The 16,259-nt window shown below is 40.3% G+C and overlaps 1 protein-coding gene across 1 annotated transcript in view; it reads left to right on the forward strand.

The window, feature by feature from the left end:
* CADPS (Ca++-dependent secretion activator) overlaps positions 1-16,259 on the forward strand; it is a 482,801-nt gene that overhangs the window by 152,261 nt on the left and 314,281 nt on the right. The window lies entirely within an intron of this gene.

The following is a 16,259-nucleotide window of genomic DNA, read 5'->3' on the forward strand; positions in this document are numbered from 1 at the left end:
TTTATAGTTATAAATCGAGATTAAAATGCTGAAGGAAAGAAACAGAGCTCTGTGATGGAATCTGATATAGTCTGTGGGGTCAGGGGTAGTTTCTCCTAACTGGTGCTTGAGTTTGGTATGTAAAGGATGAGTAGGCTTTCACTAAGTGAAGTAGGGAGGGCAGGAGAAACATTTAGGACGGAAGGAACAGCACGTGCCAAGGCCCTGGGCCAGGAGAGTGTCTAGATGTCACAGGGGTGGAAAGAAGGTCTGTATGGCTAGAACAGGGCCCAGGGAGGGGTATGATAAAAGACAGTGCCAGAAAGGCAGACAGGGGCTAAGCCGAGCAGATCCCAGCTGAGGTCTCTTCAGGATCTGAGTCATTATCTCTACTGATCTGAAACCTTGGAGGGACTCAGCTCATGTAAGGGATTGATATATAAACCCAGATGGCTTCACCAGGACCTCTGAATGTACAAAGGAGTCCGTGTGTTTGGAAGGCCTTCTGATTCCTTTCCCTCACCAAAACCATTCTGCAATCACAGGTCCGTACTTTACCTGTGACATTTTAAAACAAATATCCTGAGCCTCTCTCCAAACCCAAAGCCCGGAGCCAGCATCTGTACAACAAATGTGTCCCTCTCTGTTTGCACTTCTCACATTCAAGGAGGCCTCCCACAGACTCTGGGAAGGAAATGTGATATCCACGCACAGCAGTGCCACTGCCTGCAGAGAGCAAAATTCTCCTAATGTGGCTGACAATATGTTGTTCCCTCCTGGGAATGTGGGTTGCACTCTGTCTTTCAGAAATGTAGGATTGGAATGTGTCATCTCCTTAACCTTGGAGGATTGGAGGTTGTAGATCTGCTGCCAAGCTGACTCAACCTACTGAGCCCACCCCAGTCTCATGTCTACATATGAATGAGAATAAATGAGCAATAGTTACTCAACTAGGAAACATCTAGGATTCTCCAACTGGCATTCTAGGAATACCACCTGGCTGTTCTAGAGAAGACAAGAAGCTTAGATTTTGCCCTTTGGACCTGTACAGAAAAACAGCAAGTTCTCGGGTCATTTCTCTTTGAGTTCAAAGATAACAGTCTAGAAAGGCTTTACAGGTAGAAATTGTTTGACCTATGTAGCTTCAGAAAACAAGTTCCTAGTTCATAGTGGTCTCTCAAACATTTACATGAGTAGATTTTTTTTTTTAAAGTGTATTCGTTCGTTCATTCGTTCATTCATTCATTCATTCATTCATTCATTCACCAAGACACCATGTATTGAGCACCTACAATGAGTCAGACATGGTGCTGGAAAGGTGATAAATGGGTTCTTGGCTCTAGGGAGCTTTCCTTCTGCTAAGAAAGCACAGACAATAAACATGTGACTAATGAAATAAGATTGCAGATGGTAGTAAGTGCTATGAAATAAGTAAAAGAAGACAATAGATAGAATGTCAAGAAAAGGGAGGGATGATTTCTTTAGCTAGAGTGGTCAAGAGAAAAAAAAAATCACTCTAAAATGTGACATATGGCCCAAGAAATAAACACTGAGAAGGAGGCAGCCATGAGCTAGATGGGAAATAAGTTTGCAGGTAGAGGGAAGAGCAAGAAGAAACTGAGTGTGATGTGTTGTGGGAACACATGTGACAGGGAGGATGGTAGTAAATGATGAAGTCAGAAAGGTGAGTAGGATCTAATGGAGTCAATCAGGTAGTTAATGATGATGAGTTTGGATGCAACAGGACACCATTGGTGAATTTTAGGCAGAATGCTAATAGGATTTCATTTATGACTTGAGAAGATCACCCTGGCTATTTTAGGGAAAGTGGTCTGAAATGTGGATGTAGGGAGACCGGGTAGGAATCTGATGTAGTGAGAGATGATGTTGTCTTGCGATATCGAGAAGCTGTCAAATTCAGCATAACAATATGGAAACAGGGCCAATAAGAATGTTGAACTAGATATGGAATGCAAGGGGAAAGAGGAAATAAGCATGATTCCCAGGTTTTTAAATATAAGCAATGGGTTGAATGTAGGTGTTGCTTTCGAAGATGAAAAAGGAACAGGTTTGGAGGAGGGCAGAGTCAAAATTTCTCTTTTGTGCAAGTTATCTTTGATATTTTGGTTAGATATCTAAGTGGACATCTAAATATACATGGAGCTCAGGGCCAGAAATATGATTGGGTTATTGGGTTGTGTAATAAATGCTAAACATCACAAGACTCATTTGCATTGTTACCAGACCATTTGGCATTTATCTTTCATTCAACAAAGATGTGTTTAATACAATGGCATGTGATTCTGTGCTGAACCCTAGCAGATCTGATTTCATCTTGGCTGGTGATGAGCTAGTAATCCAACTCTTCGTTGGTTGTTTTATCTGTCTAGTCTTCAATGTAGTGGGCATACTGAGTGACAGGTGAATGATATGGAGATATTTGCATATAGAGGAAAAATACAAAATCAATCTGTTCCAGTATGTAGATTTTCTGTGGCTGTTGCTGACAGAGAGAACTGCCCTGCCACCAAGAAGTTATGAAATAACCAAAAATTAAAAGGGTGGCTTGCATGGTCTACATCATGAGCTTCACTAGTCTTTTAATTATCTCTGCTTTCCTAAAGTTGATCTTATGAACCATTAATATTTGGTGAATCTGTATGTGTACTACCAGGAAAGGAGAAAAATTGTTCCATTTGGGATAAGAACACTAGCTTTTCAAGATCTTGTGATGCCTTGACTGTCTTCAAAGTATCTACTAATTCAACCAAAAAAAAAAAAAATCAATCAAACTACGTGATAGGTGTTAGTCGAAATAAACAGATGATGGAGGACCAATATACTCTTCGGTTAATTGGTCTGATACCCCATAAACCTGATGTAAAAGATAAAGATCATGTCATTGCTCTGTCCCAATTCTGTCATTTTTTAAAGATTTGGTTTTGATATAGACAGTGGTAGAAAATTACAGTAAAGTCATCTTGTTTGGGTGACAGTATCTAATGTAATGGCACCTTCAGAAAAGGGCAAAGTGCTTTGATCTGTCAGACCATGTAGCAAGCAAATGATATGGAACATTCTGAGTTTGCATAAAGGTCTGGCTTCACATTTTTAAAAACAAAACCAAACCAAAACTATCATTAGGTCTGAACCCTAAGCTTTCTAGATTTTTCCAGAAACTTTTCTATCATTCTCTACTAAATCTAGACTTATTATCAGAGGCCAGGCACAATGGCTCACACATATAATCTCAGCACTTTGGGAGGCTGAGGTGGACGGATCACTTGAGGCCAGGAGTTTGAGACCAACCTGGCCAACATGGCAAAACCTTGTCTCTACCAAAAATACAAAAATTAGCTGGTGGCAGGTGCCTGTAGTCCCAGCTACTTGGGAGGCTGACGCATGAGAATCACTTGAACTCAAGAGGCGAAGGTTGCAACGAGCCAAGATCGTGCCACTACATTTCAGCCTGGATGACCAAACAAGACTCTGTCTGAAAAAAAACGTGTTCTTTTAAAAAATATATATTTATAATCATTATAAATTGAAATGTGGTGCCACATATTACAATCTATTATTTTCTTGTCATCCACAAGCAAGAGATAAATGTGAATTAGCATAGTCTGATGGTATTCCAAATGTCATATACTGTATTTTAAATAAGGGAAATGTCTTAAATATTATTTAAAGACTTTATCCACAAGTATTACAGCAGTTATGATATTTAATGTGCATGTGTTAATATGTGGTAATGTTTTCTAAAGTTCATATAAACCATTTTTTACTAAAATATGGTATCTTTTGTGACTCAAGCAAATGTAATATAATGTTTAATTCCCCAGCAAAAAATATATATATATAATATATAAATATATATTTATATATAAGATAGATAGATAGACAGACAGACAGATAGGCAGACCTGGCCAACATAGCAAAACCTCATCTCTACCAGAAATACAAAATTATCTGGGAGTGGTGGCAGGCACTTGTAGTCCCAGATAAATGCCTCACATATGCTAAAATAAAGAGAATAGTATAATAAGCCCCATGTAAGTATCATCCAACTTTTATCACCTAACAAGTCATGGTCATTCTTGTTTCATCTTGGCGCCCCCCATTCTTCCATCCTCAGATGATTTTGAAGCAGATTCCAAACATCATGTCATCTGTATTTTTTTCAGCATGTATCTTGAAAAGATAGGACTTTTATAAGAACAACCACCCATAGCCATAGGCAGGAAACCATTATGATGCCTATAACAAATTTACAAATATTCCTTATCATTTGCTATCAAATATGGTCACATTTCCATGTTTTTGTGTATATCTGGAAATTTTTTTTTTTTTTTTTTTCTCGCTCTGCTGCCCAGGCTGGAGTGCAGTGGCCGGATCTCAGCTCACTGCAAGCTCCGCCTCCCAGGTTTACGCCATTCTCCTGCCTCAGCCTCCGGAGTAGCTGGGACTACAGGCGCCCGCCACTTTGCCCGGCTAGTTTTTTGAATTTTTTAGTAGAGACGGGGTTTCACCGTGTTAGCCAGGATGGTCTCGATCTCCTGACCTCATGATCCGCCCGTCTCGTCCTCCCAAAGTGCTGGGATTACAGGCTTGAGCCACCGCGCCCGGCCATATCTGGAAATTTTTTGAAACTTTGTTTAAATTGTTCTCTGAATGAGGTTCATACATGGTGAATTGGGTACTCTCTCTCTCGAGCCTCTTTCAGTCTATAGGTAGAAACTTAATTTTTTTAAATAAAACTTTTACTGACCCTAGAAAAAGTTTGTGTCATATATGGCAGGAGATCATCATCAATAATATTAAAATGACAATAATATTTTGCTCCTAAGCATCTTTTCTTTAGGAGTCTAACCCAGTCATATCTCATTTATATCTGTGAATTTTGCCAAATAGTGTTTCTTTTTTAACTAATTTTTTCTGCCCTTCTAAGTGGGTAGCTTATGTTTTGAACCACCTGATACTTTGCAGGCAGGCTTCATTCTATGTCTTACTTTACAGGAAATGACCTTCCTCCCTTCCCCCACACTGCTCCCCACCCTCATTTCTTCCCTTTGCCCTTGGAATCACAGCCCTGCAGTAATTGGTTTCCCCATGATCTTTCTGGCCTCCACTTACCAAAGCTGAACAGCAGTTCCAAAACAGTAAGTGGAAGGGAAGAGTATTCGCTTATTAGGACCCCCGAATTGACCTCATGGAGATTCTGGCTCCCCAAATGATCTCTCCACATTAGAAACACGTACAGTACCCAGTCACAAAAATGAGGAAAATGAGCAATGAATTAACCATGATGCAAAGTTATTTAATGTATATATAATTCCTTTATTATGAAAATCACTTTTTAATTCGACTGCTTTGTAACAAAGAAATTAATAGAAACTGCCAAGATTTTTTGCTTGCTTGTCTGCTTGCTTGCTTGCTTGCTTTTCTTTTGTATCAGCTAGCGGTGACCTTGGTTACATCACCTGCATTTAAGAGTTTCTTGGTATTGAACAGATGTTTTGTAGTTCCCAGCTCCTTAATTTATAAGCTGGATGAGTCTCAATGGTCTCAGCTGTAAAATGGGGCTAATAATACTATATAAATACTCAGGTTGATTTAACCAAAGGTGGAGGTATTGAAATAATATAAAGAATATAGAAAAAACAATTTTAAAGCTGCAAATGAGGTTCAGAAAAGGCAGAAATTCAGGTGGCTATAAGGCTATAAGTAGCAGGAATGAATGATCTCAGGGCACAATCCCTGAGAAGCATCAGCTCCAACAGGAAAGAGTCCAAGTCCCTGGAGAGTGACACTGACCAGGGCTGGGTTACAGTATCACTCCTTGACAAAGCTTCTTAATGGACAGGTCCCAGTGATGAAGGGCAGGCGAGCCCCAAAACTGAGGCTTAGCCCAGGAGGGGTCTTGGCTTCACCCATAAAAGAATTCAACAGCAAGCCAGTGGTGTTAGACAGCAACTTTAATGGAAGCAGCAGGGTACAGCAGCAGCAGAGCAGGGCTAACGCACAGGCAGCATGCCCAGAATAGCAGCCCAGGGGCAGTTCTGCAGTCATATTTACACCTACTTTTAATTACATGCAAACTAAGGGGTGGATCATGCAGAGATTTCTAGAAAAAATTGGTCACTTCCAGGTTATTGCCCTGAAAAGGAGTGATAACTGCCAGGTATCGTCATGGCAATGGTAAACTGACAAGGCCCTGATGGGCATGTCTTATGGAGAGGTGCTTTTGTCTCTTCCTGGTTTCAGCCAGTCTTCAGTCTGATCTGGAGCCTGAGCCCCGCCTCCTACCTCACCACCACAAATAAATACAGTGAAGAAGAGGTCATCCCCCTAAAAGAAATGGTAGTCCTTTACCAGGAGAAGGAGAAATGGTCTGGGCAACAAAAAATACAAAACAAAACAAACTCCCGTCGCATTATCTCACAGAGTTTTAATGAGGATTAAAGAAGTTAATACATAACGTTCACAGTATGTAGCATTTGGTAAAAGCTCAGCAAATTGTAGTCAGTATTACTATTACAGCATAAAAGAGAAAATGAGCAACAATTCAGCCATGCTGCAAGACTAGATAATCATTAGCAGTTCCTTCACTATGAGAAGGTCCTGATGTGCTTACTCTAGAATTCTCAGAATTGGCCAGGTTTGAGGATGGCTCATTTGCATCCATTAACTTTAGGACCTTCAGTCTTAACCTTTCTGGCCTGTTTCTCCTCTCACAAAAGGTGGTAATAATACCAAGCTAAGTCAGAGGACTGCTGTAGAGCACGATTTATGACCAGTTGTCAAAGTCTCAGGGAAATCCATGGATTTTAGTGCCAAACATCTCCAGTGGAATCAAAGGGAAGAACTGAGGCAAATTACACACAACCATGTTTCACATATTTTTTAAAGTGTATTTTATTTATAACCCTGCCTCTTTCCAAAAGGATTTTTGGCTGCTCATATTTTATATAAGTAGCAAATGTTTCAACTCTTAACTAATCAAATTAAGGATGCAAGCTGGAGAAATGACGTTAAGAGGTGAACAACAAGGCTTCATTTTTAATTCATCATTTAAGAAACGTATCTATAACCTAAATAGAAAATGAGCAAAGGGCATAAACATTGAATAAGTACAAACATGCAACAAGCATATGAAAAAAGTTTCAACATAGTGAGTACACAAAGAAATGCATATTTGACAGCAGTATCAGATATTTCACCTTATTGGCAAGGATTTAAAATAAAGACTACCAATATCTGCGTTAGCAAGGGTGCAGGAGACTTGTACCCTCACACCTTGCTGGGGGGGAGTATAAATAGGCACAGTCTTTCTGGAGAAAAAATAAGATGGTATCTATCAAAATTAAATTGTAAAATACCATTTGACCCAAGAATTTCACTTCTAGTAGTCTTCTTTAAAGAAATATTCATGTATGTGATCAAAGAAATATATACACAATATGCATTGTTTTTAATAGCAAAAAAAATAAAACAATTAAAATGCCATCAATTAAGTTGTTTAAAATTTTGATACAATACAATTGAAATTTTGTGTATATATTAAAGTCATCATTAAAGAAGTGTATATATCTCCTGAAATAGAAAAATGTCAAAAATATATTGGCAGTATGATCCCGTTTTATAAATATATGTTTCTAGATGTTTAGAAGGACTGAAAAGCTTTTACTCCAGATTGTGTTGGTTTTTTAAGTTGCTATAGAGTGGCCCTGATGGGATTAGTGAGGTAACAGAAGAAAACTAAATTCCTTAGTCATGCATGTAGCTGTTAGAATATAAAGCAATACCATAGATGAATGAATCAATAAACAAACAAATGAAGTGAGCAAACCTGCTACAAACCAAAAGATCAGATCGTAACCAAGCTGCTAGGAGAGTTGACGTAAGGGGAGACTTGGGATTCGGTTTCACCTACTAGTTTAAGCTACCAGTGGATAATCACTTCAGCCTTCCTATCTCAGCTTCCTTGCAGGGAAAATCACCAAGCTGGCCAAGCTAATCACCCTCAAAAGCTAAGGCTCATCATCCAGAAAATCATAATTAGACAAGAACTTGAAACTCTCTTACACAGAGAATTCAGAGATATTTTGGGGGAGTCTATGAACTATGTTTAGGAGGTCCATGAATTCAACTGAAAATCAAATTGCATCTTTATTTTTACTAACCTTTACCTGAAATGTAACATTTCATTCAATTGTGAATGTAGGCAACAAACCAAAATAATTCTAGCAGATACATCTATATCATGTTAACAATTGCTGCTGATACCTTGAAATATTGTTTACACTTATCACTATACCAGATTACCATAGATACTAGGTTTGTTGCTAGATCTTGTAATTTAATGAACAGATACCTATTATTTAAAATGATGTTTAAAGTTATTCTGATATATGTATATCAATAGAATTGGTTGCCTTTATAATATCATATATTTTATGCATTTTAAAACTTTACACTGAAAAGAGTTCTATAAGCTAAATAGGACTGTGCTGAGGAATTCTTGGCCCCAAAGAAATTAAAAATCCCAATGCTTTGCTTTTTATTGTTTGCTTTCCTGTTGCAGAAGCAACAGAGACTGGCTTCTGGGGGAGGGACACAAACCTTGCTAAGGTAGCAATTTACTGGGGGATCCTGAAGGAATAGGCACAGAGGAAGTCATAAGTCAGGCATTAAAAGAAGTGATAAGCACAGGGAGGAGGCAGCGATAATAAGCTCAGGTTAGCCTGAGTGTTTAATTTCCTCTTTGCTCTGATAATCACTTTAATTGAGATTAATCTTACTATTTCCTATTCTTTATCACCTCATAAAGAAATTGCCCAAAGACAAGTTCACAAATGTGGTGGGAGGTGACAGAGGTGGGAAGTCCATTGTTCTAGAATCTAAATTGGTGACTCAGAGCCCTAGCTGTGCATCAGAATCACCTGGGGAGTTTTAAAACTCTCTCAGTGGGAGGGAATGGGGATAATGTGTATTACTGACTGAGAGAGGCATGAGGGGGCCTTCAGGAAGGCTGAAAATATTTCATATCTTGATCTGACTGGTGGTTAAATGTGTGGATCCATATATAAAAATTCATTGACCTGTATATTTAAGATTTGAGCTTATGAAGAAAGTGACACATGGAGAGGTTGGGTAACTTTCGCAAGGTTTATCTCAATTTTTTTTTAATTCTATCTCAACTTTTTAAAAAATAGCAATTTTCTGGCCCCACCCCTGAAGAGTCTAATTTAATTGTCTGGAGCAGGACCCGAGAATCAGTATTTGTTTAAAAACATCTGCCCCCTCCCCACCCCAGTTGAGGCCAGTGTGCATCCAGGATTGAGAACCACCTACATGCTTCATGAGATGGAATCATTCATTCAGTCAACAAGTTCACAGAGATTTCAGTGCTAAGTAGTAAGGGCAGAGAGAAAGATAATCTCTGTTCTCAAGATTTTTAATTAAGGAAATAAAGTAATAATTACCACTATTGAGATATTAACATAGAACCTGGCCGGGTATGGTGACTCATGCCTGTAATCCCAGCAATTTGGGAGGCCGAGGTGGGTGGATCACTTGAGTTCAGGAGTTGGAGACCAGCCTGGCCAACATGGTGAAACGCTGTCTCTACTAAAATACAAAAAAATTAACCGGGTGTGGTGGCAGGCACCTGTAGTCCCAGCCACTCGGGAGGCTGAGGCACGAGAATTGCTTGAACCCAGGAGGTGGAGGTTGCAGTAAGCCAAGATCACACCACTGCACTCCAGCCTGGGTGACAGAATGAGACTCTGTCTCAAAAAAATAACTAAATAAATAAACAAAATAAAATAAAAATAAAACCCAGTGGTCCTCCATCTTCAGTGTCCATCCTCAGAATCACTTGGGAAGCATGTTGAAATTACGGCTTCCAGGCTCCACCCAGAGATTCTGATTCAATAGGTCTGGACTGAGGCCTCAGGAATCTGCTTAAGGGAACAGTAAATAAGCTAGGTCTGGCATATACCTAATGCATAGCAGGAGAGCAACAAATATCTACTGAATGTAGGAGTTGCTGGGCCAAGTGCTTTCTATACAGTATCTAAGTGAATGATAAACAACAACCCAATAAGGGTACGTACTAAAGAAAACTCATAGGAGGAAACTGCAGATTGGAGACATTAAACAAACAAAAAAATTGTCCAAGATCCAACAATTAATAAAATCAGGGAATGGAGATTTAAGCACATATCTCTTTAATTCTCCAAAAGCAAAGCCCTGCACCCTGAACCAGAGCTTTGCCACACATTGTCTACAATTCTAAAAGTCTATATAAACTTTTCAGTCTGATCATGCATGAAGAAATGTGGTTTTGTTTTGCTTCCCCCTGAGGCAAGTTAGCATTAGGGGAAGAGAAGAGGGAGTGACCCAATTTGTTAGATTATTGCTTGACACACCCTTTGTTTGAGCCAGAGCTAGAGGTAGCCTAAAAGAAGCCAGTAGTAACTGTCAGATGTTGGGATAGGGAATCTAGAAGCTGTGGTTAGAATTAGCTCTTATAAGTACCTTCAAATGCCTTTGCAGTGAAAGGGAAGGTGTTTCACGAAGGGAGCTCATTTCTTCACATTGCACATTGGGAGCCTCCTCCCAGGGTGGAGCCCTTGCAAAGAGAGAGGCTCCAATAGCTAATTGTGTTCTGTGACTGCTCTTGCTTTCTGCTTCACTTGCAGTCCTAAGGCTTCCCTGAAAGTCGAAATGCTCTTACTCCGCCCCTACCCCTTTCTTTATCCTGTTCAGCTACTGCAGATGCCACAGCTGCTCAGCATTTGGCTTCCTCATTGATCCCACAGTGGAGGCAATTATAGCAGGGTCACAAGCGACTTGGCTCAGCTTCTTCATTATGTCTGATTTGGCTCTCTCTAATAAAGACTAGGAAGGAGACAGGATTCTCCTACAGGGTTCTACATTCCCCAGCTCAGCCCCTCTTCGTGTTTTACCCTCTCCACAGAGATAGCTCTCTCATGAAAAGGAAGCAGGGCCTGTAGGAGAGGGCTCAGAGGACAGGATGCCTGAGTTTTCATGTCTACGTATAGTAATCTTGGGCAAGTTACCCAACTTCTTGGTGCTTCACTTTTCTTATCTGTGAAATGAGGATAATAATAACACATCAGATCATAAAAATTAACAGTTTGCATATACTTAGCACAACGTTGGATATGTACTAAAATATATATCCACACATATATAATATATACATCAACAATACTATATACACTTGCATACCATTACACACACAAACGCATATAATACATATACAAATATCATCATTGTTATTTCCTGGCTACTTTTTTTCTTTTCTCTCCACTTTAACATTTCCTTCTGCTAGGCCAGGCATAGTGGGTCATGCCTGTCATCCCAGGACTTTGGGAGGCTGAGGCAGGCAGATCGCTTGAGCCCAGGAGTTCAAGATCAGCCTGGGCAACATGGTGAGACCTTGCCTCTACAGACAATTTAAAAATTAGCTGGCCATGGTGTGTGTGCCTGTGGTCCCAGATACTCAGAAGGCTGAGGTGGGAGGATTACTTGAGCCCAGGGGGCAGAGGTTGAAGTGAGCTAAGATCATGCCACTGCACTCCAGTCTGAACAATAGAGTAGAGACTCTCTTTCCAAACAGAAACAACACTGTGTCTGTGCTCCAAACTCTCCTTATACCAACACTGTTCAATACAAATATTATGCAAGCCATACATGTCATTTTAAATTCCTAGTAGCTCCATTAGAAAAAATAAAAATAAGCAGGTAAAATTAATTTTAGTAACATATTTAACATATCTAAAATATTACTTCCAATGGTCAGTAGGAAAATTAAGAAATTTTACATTGTCTTTTCTTATGTTGATGTTTTTTAAAGTCTGAACTCTGGTATGTATTTTGCAATAACAACTCAGACTAGCCATATTACAAGTGCTCAGTAGCTACACTGAACCATTGACGACATAATGGACAACACAACCTTATTCTGTCACCCAACTTCAAAAAAACTTGCCAACCCAGTATTTCCCCTTCAGGTCCCACTATCAGCTTTTGATTCATTCATTCAGAAAGGGTTTATTCAGTACTTACTATGTGTTAGGCATCGTGTTGAATGTTATGGGTGTAATGGTGATGTAGTCCTATGAATTTTGTCCCCCTAAAACAGTGCTCCCCAACCTTTTTGGGATCACGGACCGGTTTCATGAAAGACAATGTTTTCACAGACCCGGGGTTGCAGAGGATGGTTTTGGGATGAAACTGTTTCACCCCAGATCATCAGGCATTAGATTCTCATAAGGAGTACACAACGGAGATCCCTCACATGTGCAGTTCACAGGAGTGCAGTTCACCCTCCTATGAGAATCTAGTGTCACCACTGATCTGACGGAAGGTGGAGCTCAGGAGGTAATGCTCAGTCTCTGCTGCAGCCCAGTTTCTAACAGGCTAAGGACCGGTAGTGGCTCCGTGCTCAGAGGTTGGGGACCCCTGCTCTAAAGTTCGTATGTTGAAGTCCTAACTTCCAGTAATAGAATATAACTGTACTTGGAGATAGAATCCTTTTTTGTATAAATGTAAGGGGTAGAAATGCAGTTTTGTTACTTGGATGTATTACATAGTGAGGAAGTCTGGGCTTTTAGTGTAGCCATTGCCTGAATGGTGTACATTCTACCCATTAAGTAATTTCTCATCCCACACCCCACTTACACCTTTCCGAGTCCCCAGTGATTATTCCACACACTTGGATGTCATCTTTTCAGAGATAAACAAGTTAAATGAGACCATTAGGGTCAGCCCTAATCCATTATGATGATATTCTTATACAAAGGGGAAATCTGGATACAGACACACAGAGAAAACACCCTATGAAGACAGAGGCAAAGAGGAGGGTGTTAGTTCTGCAAGCCAAGTAACACCAAGGGTGGCTGCCAAAGCATCAGAAGCCAGGGAGAGGCACAGAAGAGACTCTTCCTTGTGACCTCAGAAGCAACCCCGCCAATGCCTTGATCTTGGACTTCCAGCCTCCAGTACTGAGAGACAATACATTTCTGTTATTTAAGCCACCCAGTCAGTTGTACTCATGACAGCAGTTTCAGCAAGCCCATGTAGTTCTTTTCTCTCCTATTTCAAAATAGGGAGGCCTCCACCTTCACAAGTGGTGAAGGGCCCTACTGCAAAGTCCGTGATCAAATTAATGAAGAAAGTAAAGGTAATTGCAAGTGAATAGGGACAAAGGCAATGCATATGTAAATAAACAAATATACAATCACAAATTATGTTAATAAGGTGTAGTGACTGAGAATAATACTAGGAGTGGCAGAAAATTTACCGTGATGAGGACATCATGGTAGGCTTCATTGGAGAGGTGCCATTCAAGTCTTTATCTAAAGCAAGCAATGATCTGGGGAATCCCAAGCAAAAGGAATGCCTACCAAAGCCCCTAATGTGGAAAAGCAGCTGCCACACTCTAGAAGCTGTCAGAAGCCATGTAATCCCGAGGGTGGCAGCCCAGATAGTGACAACATGACTTGAGGGTGGGTGAGAAGCCAGGAGCCACACAGCAGGGCCTTGGACGCCATCACTAACCATGTGGGTTTTATTCTAAGTGCAGCAGAACAGCTTTTAAGGAGGCAAAAGACGTAATGTGATATGTTTTCAAAAGACCACCCCAGCTGCTGAGAGCAGAAAGGAATGGAGGGGAATCCCAGTGTATTAGTCAGCATTCTCTAGAGGGACAGAACTAACAGGATAGATGTATATATAAAAGGGAGTTTATTAAGGAGTATTGACTCACATGATCACAAAGGTGAGGTCCCACAATAGGCCATCTCCAAGCTGAGGAACAAGGAAGCCAGTCCGAGTCCCAAAGCTGAAGAACTTGGAGTCCGAAGTTTGAGGCCAGGAAGCATCCAGCACAGGATAAAGATGTAGGCTCAGAGATTGAGCCAATCTAGACTTTCCATGTTCTTCCGCCTGCTTTTATTCTGGCCGCACTGGCAGCTGATTCAATCGTGACCACCCAGATTGAGTATGGGTCTGCCTTTCCCAGCCCACTGACTCAAATGATAATCTCCTTTGGCAACACCCTCACAGACACACCCAGGAGCAATACTTGGCATCCTTCAGTCCAATCAAGTTGACACTCAATTTTAACCATCACACCTGGGATATCTTTTATTATGCCTGTCTGGTAGGAAATGAGGAGCAACTGAGGAAAGATGCTGGCAGAGATGGATATCTGTGGGCAAAGGAGGATTCCTCAGTTTGTCTTTTATGGGAGCTACCTATAGGATAAGGACACTCACCGCCTCAAAGGGGAGAGAAGAATCTCAAATTACTCACCCCAGACACTGTTGGGTTTCCTCAATTAGAGCACAGGACACAAATGGTGAGAGAGTTAGTTACTCAAAGTGTATCATCGAGAGAGGGCACAGCAAAGGAAATCAGTTCTGTCAGTGTCTCCCAGAGCCCCTCCTCTGTCTTACTTGAAGGAATGTTACTTTTATCACAGGTTACTTTTAAGGCTAAGCTGGAATCCCAAACATCATCAAGGTGCAGGTACGGTGGGCTTGGTTCACTGATGAGGGGCGTTCCTGTGTGCTTGATCTTTCCACTTTGTTGATTCCATTGGGGCATTCTCCCATATGGTGCCTTCCAGGAGTGATACAACAAAGAGAGGGAAAGAGATATTTCCATGCTGTGATTTGTTAATTGATTTGGACAATTGTCAGAAAATTAGTCTACAGAATACCTACAAATTCTGAAAAGGCAGAAATTATCAGGTGCTATTTGATACTGGATCCTTCCATACCTGATAAAATTTGATGGCACCTTTTTACACATCCAGTAGTGCTATGGCTGGTTGATGTTATTTACCTTGTACAAGAGAAATAAACCATTCCAAATAATCCCCAGCATTTGTCAATGAAGATAATTTCAACTTCCATATAGCAAATCCATCATCATGACCAAATCCAATGCAGAGTGAGCAGAAGAAAGGAAGCCTGCCAGGTAAAAGGTAGACCAAATTAGGTATTCTAGTTGGGGGCACAAAAAGTAAATAAATAAAATGGTAGTTGAAGTAAATAGAACCCCAATGGATACCACCCCATTTCCTTAGATATCATTAAATCGTATCTGAGCAACAGGGTGAATCAAATGAAAGTCAAATTTATACTCACATGATTATAGCACACACAAGCATCTCACAGCTATAATTTACCAGGAGTGATTGGTGGAACAGATTCAGAGAGCAAGGAAGGAATATTCTCTGAGGGTAAAGAAGAATGAAGTTACCTTCTGTCACTCAGGCCAGGAGAAATGCCCCTATACAATTCAACTACTGTCTCAAATCTGATTTTATTTTCTGCAGCACAGGTATAATTATCTGAAATTTTCTTCTTGGTTTAATGTTCTTGTTTATTGCCTTTTTTCCCCTACTAGGATGTAAGCTCCAAGTAAGCAGAGACCTTGTTTGACTCATTCATTGCCAAGTCCCCAGTACCTAAAATCGCACTTAATATCCCTGGTGGTAGGAAGGAATGAAGTCAGAGTTAAGTCCTGCGGCATGATGAGTTGACATTGCTTGACTAAAAATTCTCTATGTTCCCAGGAATTCATTTGTGGACACCCTATTATAGATGAGGGAACTTTCAGAGGAACATGCTTTGCTATGAAGATGGGTCAACTGGACTGAACATTTTTTTTTATGTACTGACAGCTGCATTGGGGATCTTTACTCTTCTTTCAAAATTACACCTTTTGCAACTAAGGGAAAATATGACCAGGCATTTCATCTCAGCACAATTTTCCTGCTTTTCATCCTGAAGTAATACATTATATGACCTTTGCTGGTCTCCTGTAGCTGTGCCACATTACCCTAGGAGCCACTGGTTCAAATCTATTTTAGAGCTTGTGATTCATTCTAACTCCCTCCCCAGGGTATGTCACCTCTAAGATTTTTCTCTTCAACTTGCCACTAATCCCACTAAAGAAAAAACTGGCATTAGAATTCAATTTTAGCTTCCTGGTAGGACAGACCAAATGTCAGCAATCTTTGAGGACCGTAGAAAGATGTTCCCAGAAGCTTTCTAAAATCCACAAAACAGAGTCCCTGGCTGTGAGCTCTTATGCCAATTCCCTACACTAGAAGTCAAAAAACACCCATTGATTTTCCTCAAGTTAACTAAGGACCATTCTCCATTCCTATCAAGAGCTTCCTCCCTAGATTAAGTGACTTCTGGTAGAAAAGCATCTGGAGTTCCCAGAATTTA

This window comes from Colobus angolensis, unplaced genomic scaffold (genome assembly GCF_000951035.1).
Source record: "Colobus angolensis palliatus isolate OR3802 unplaced genomic scaffold, Cang.pa_1.0 Scaffold26, whole genome shotgun sequence".
Classification (NCBI taxonomy): domain Eukaryota; kingdom Metazoa; phylum Chordata; class Mammalia; order Primates; family Cercopithecidae; genus Colobus; species Colobus angolensis.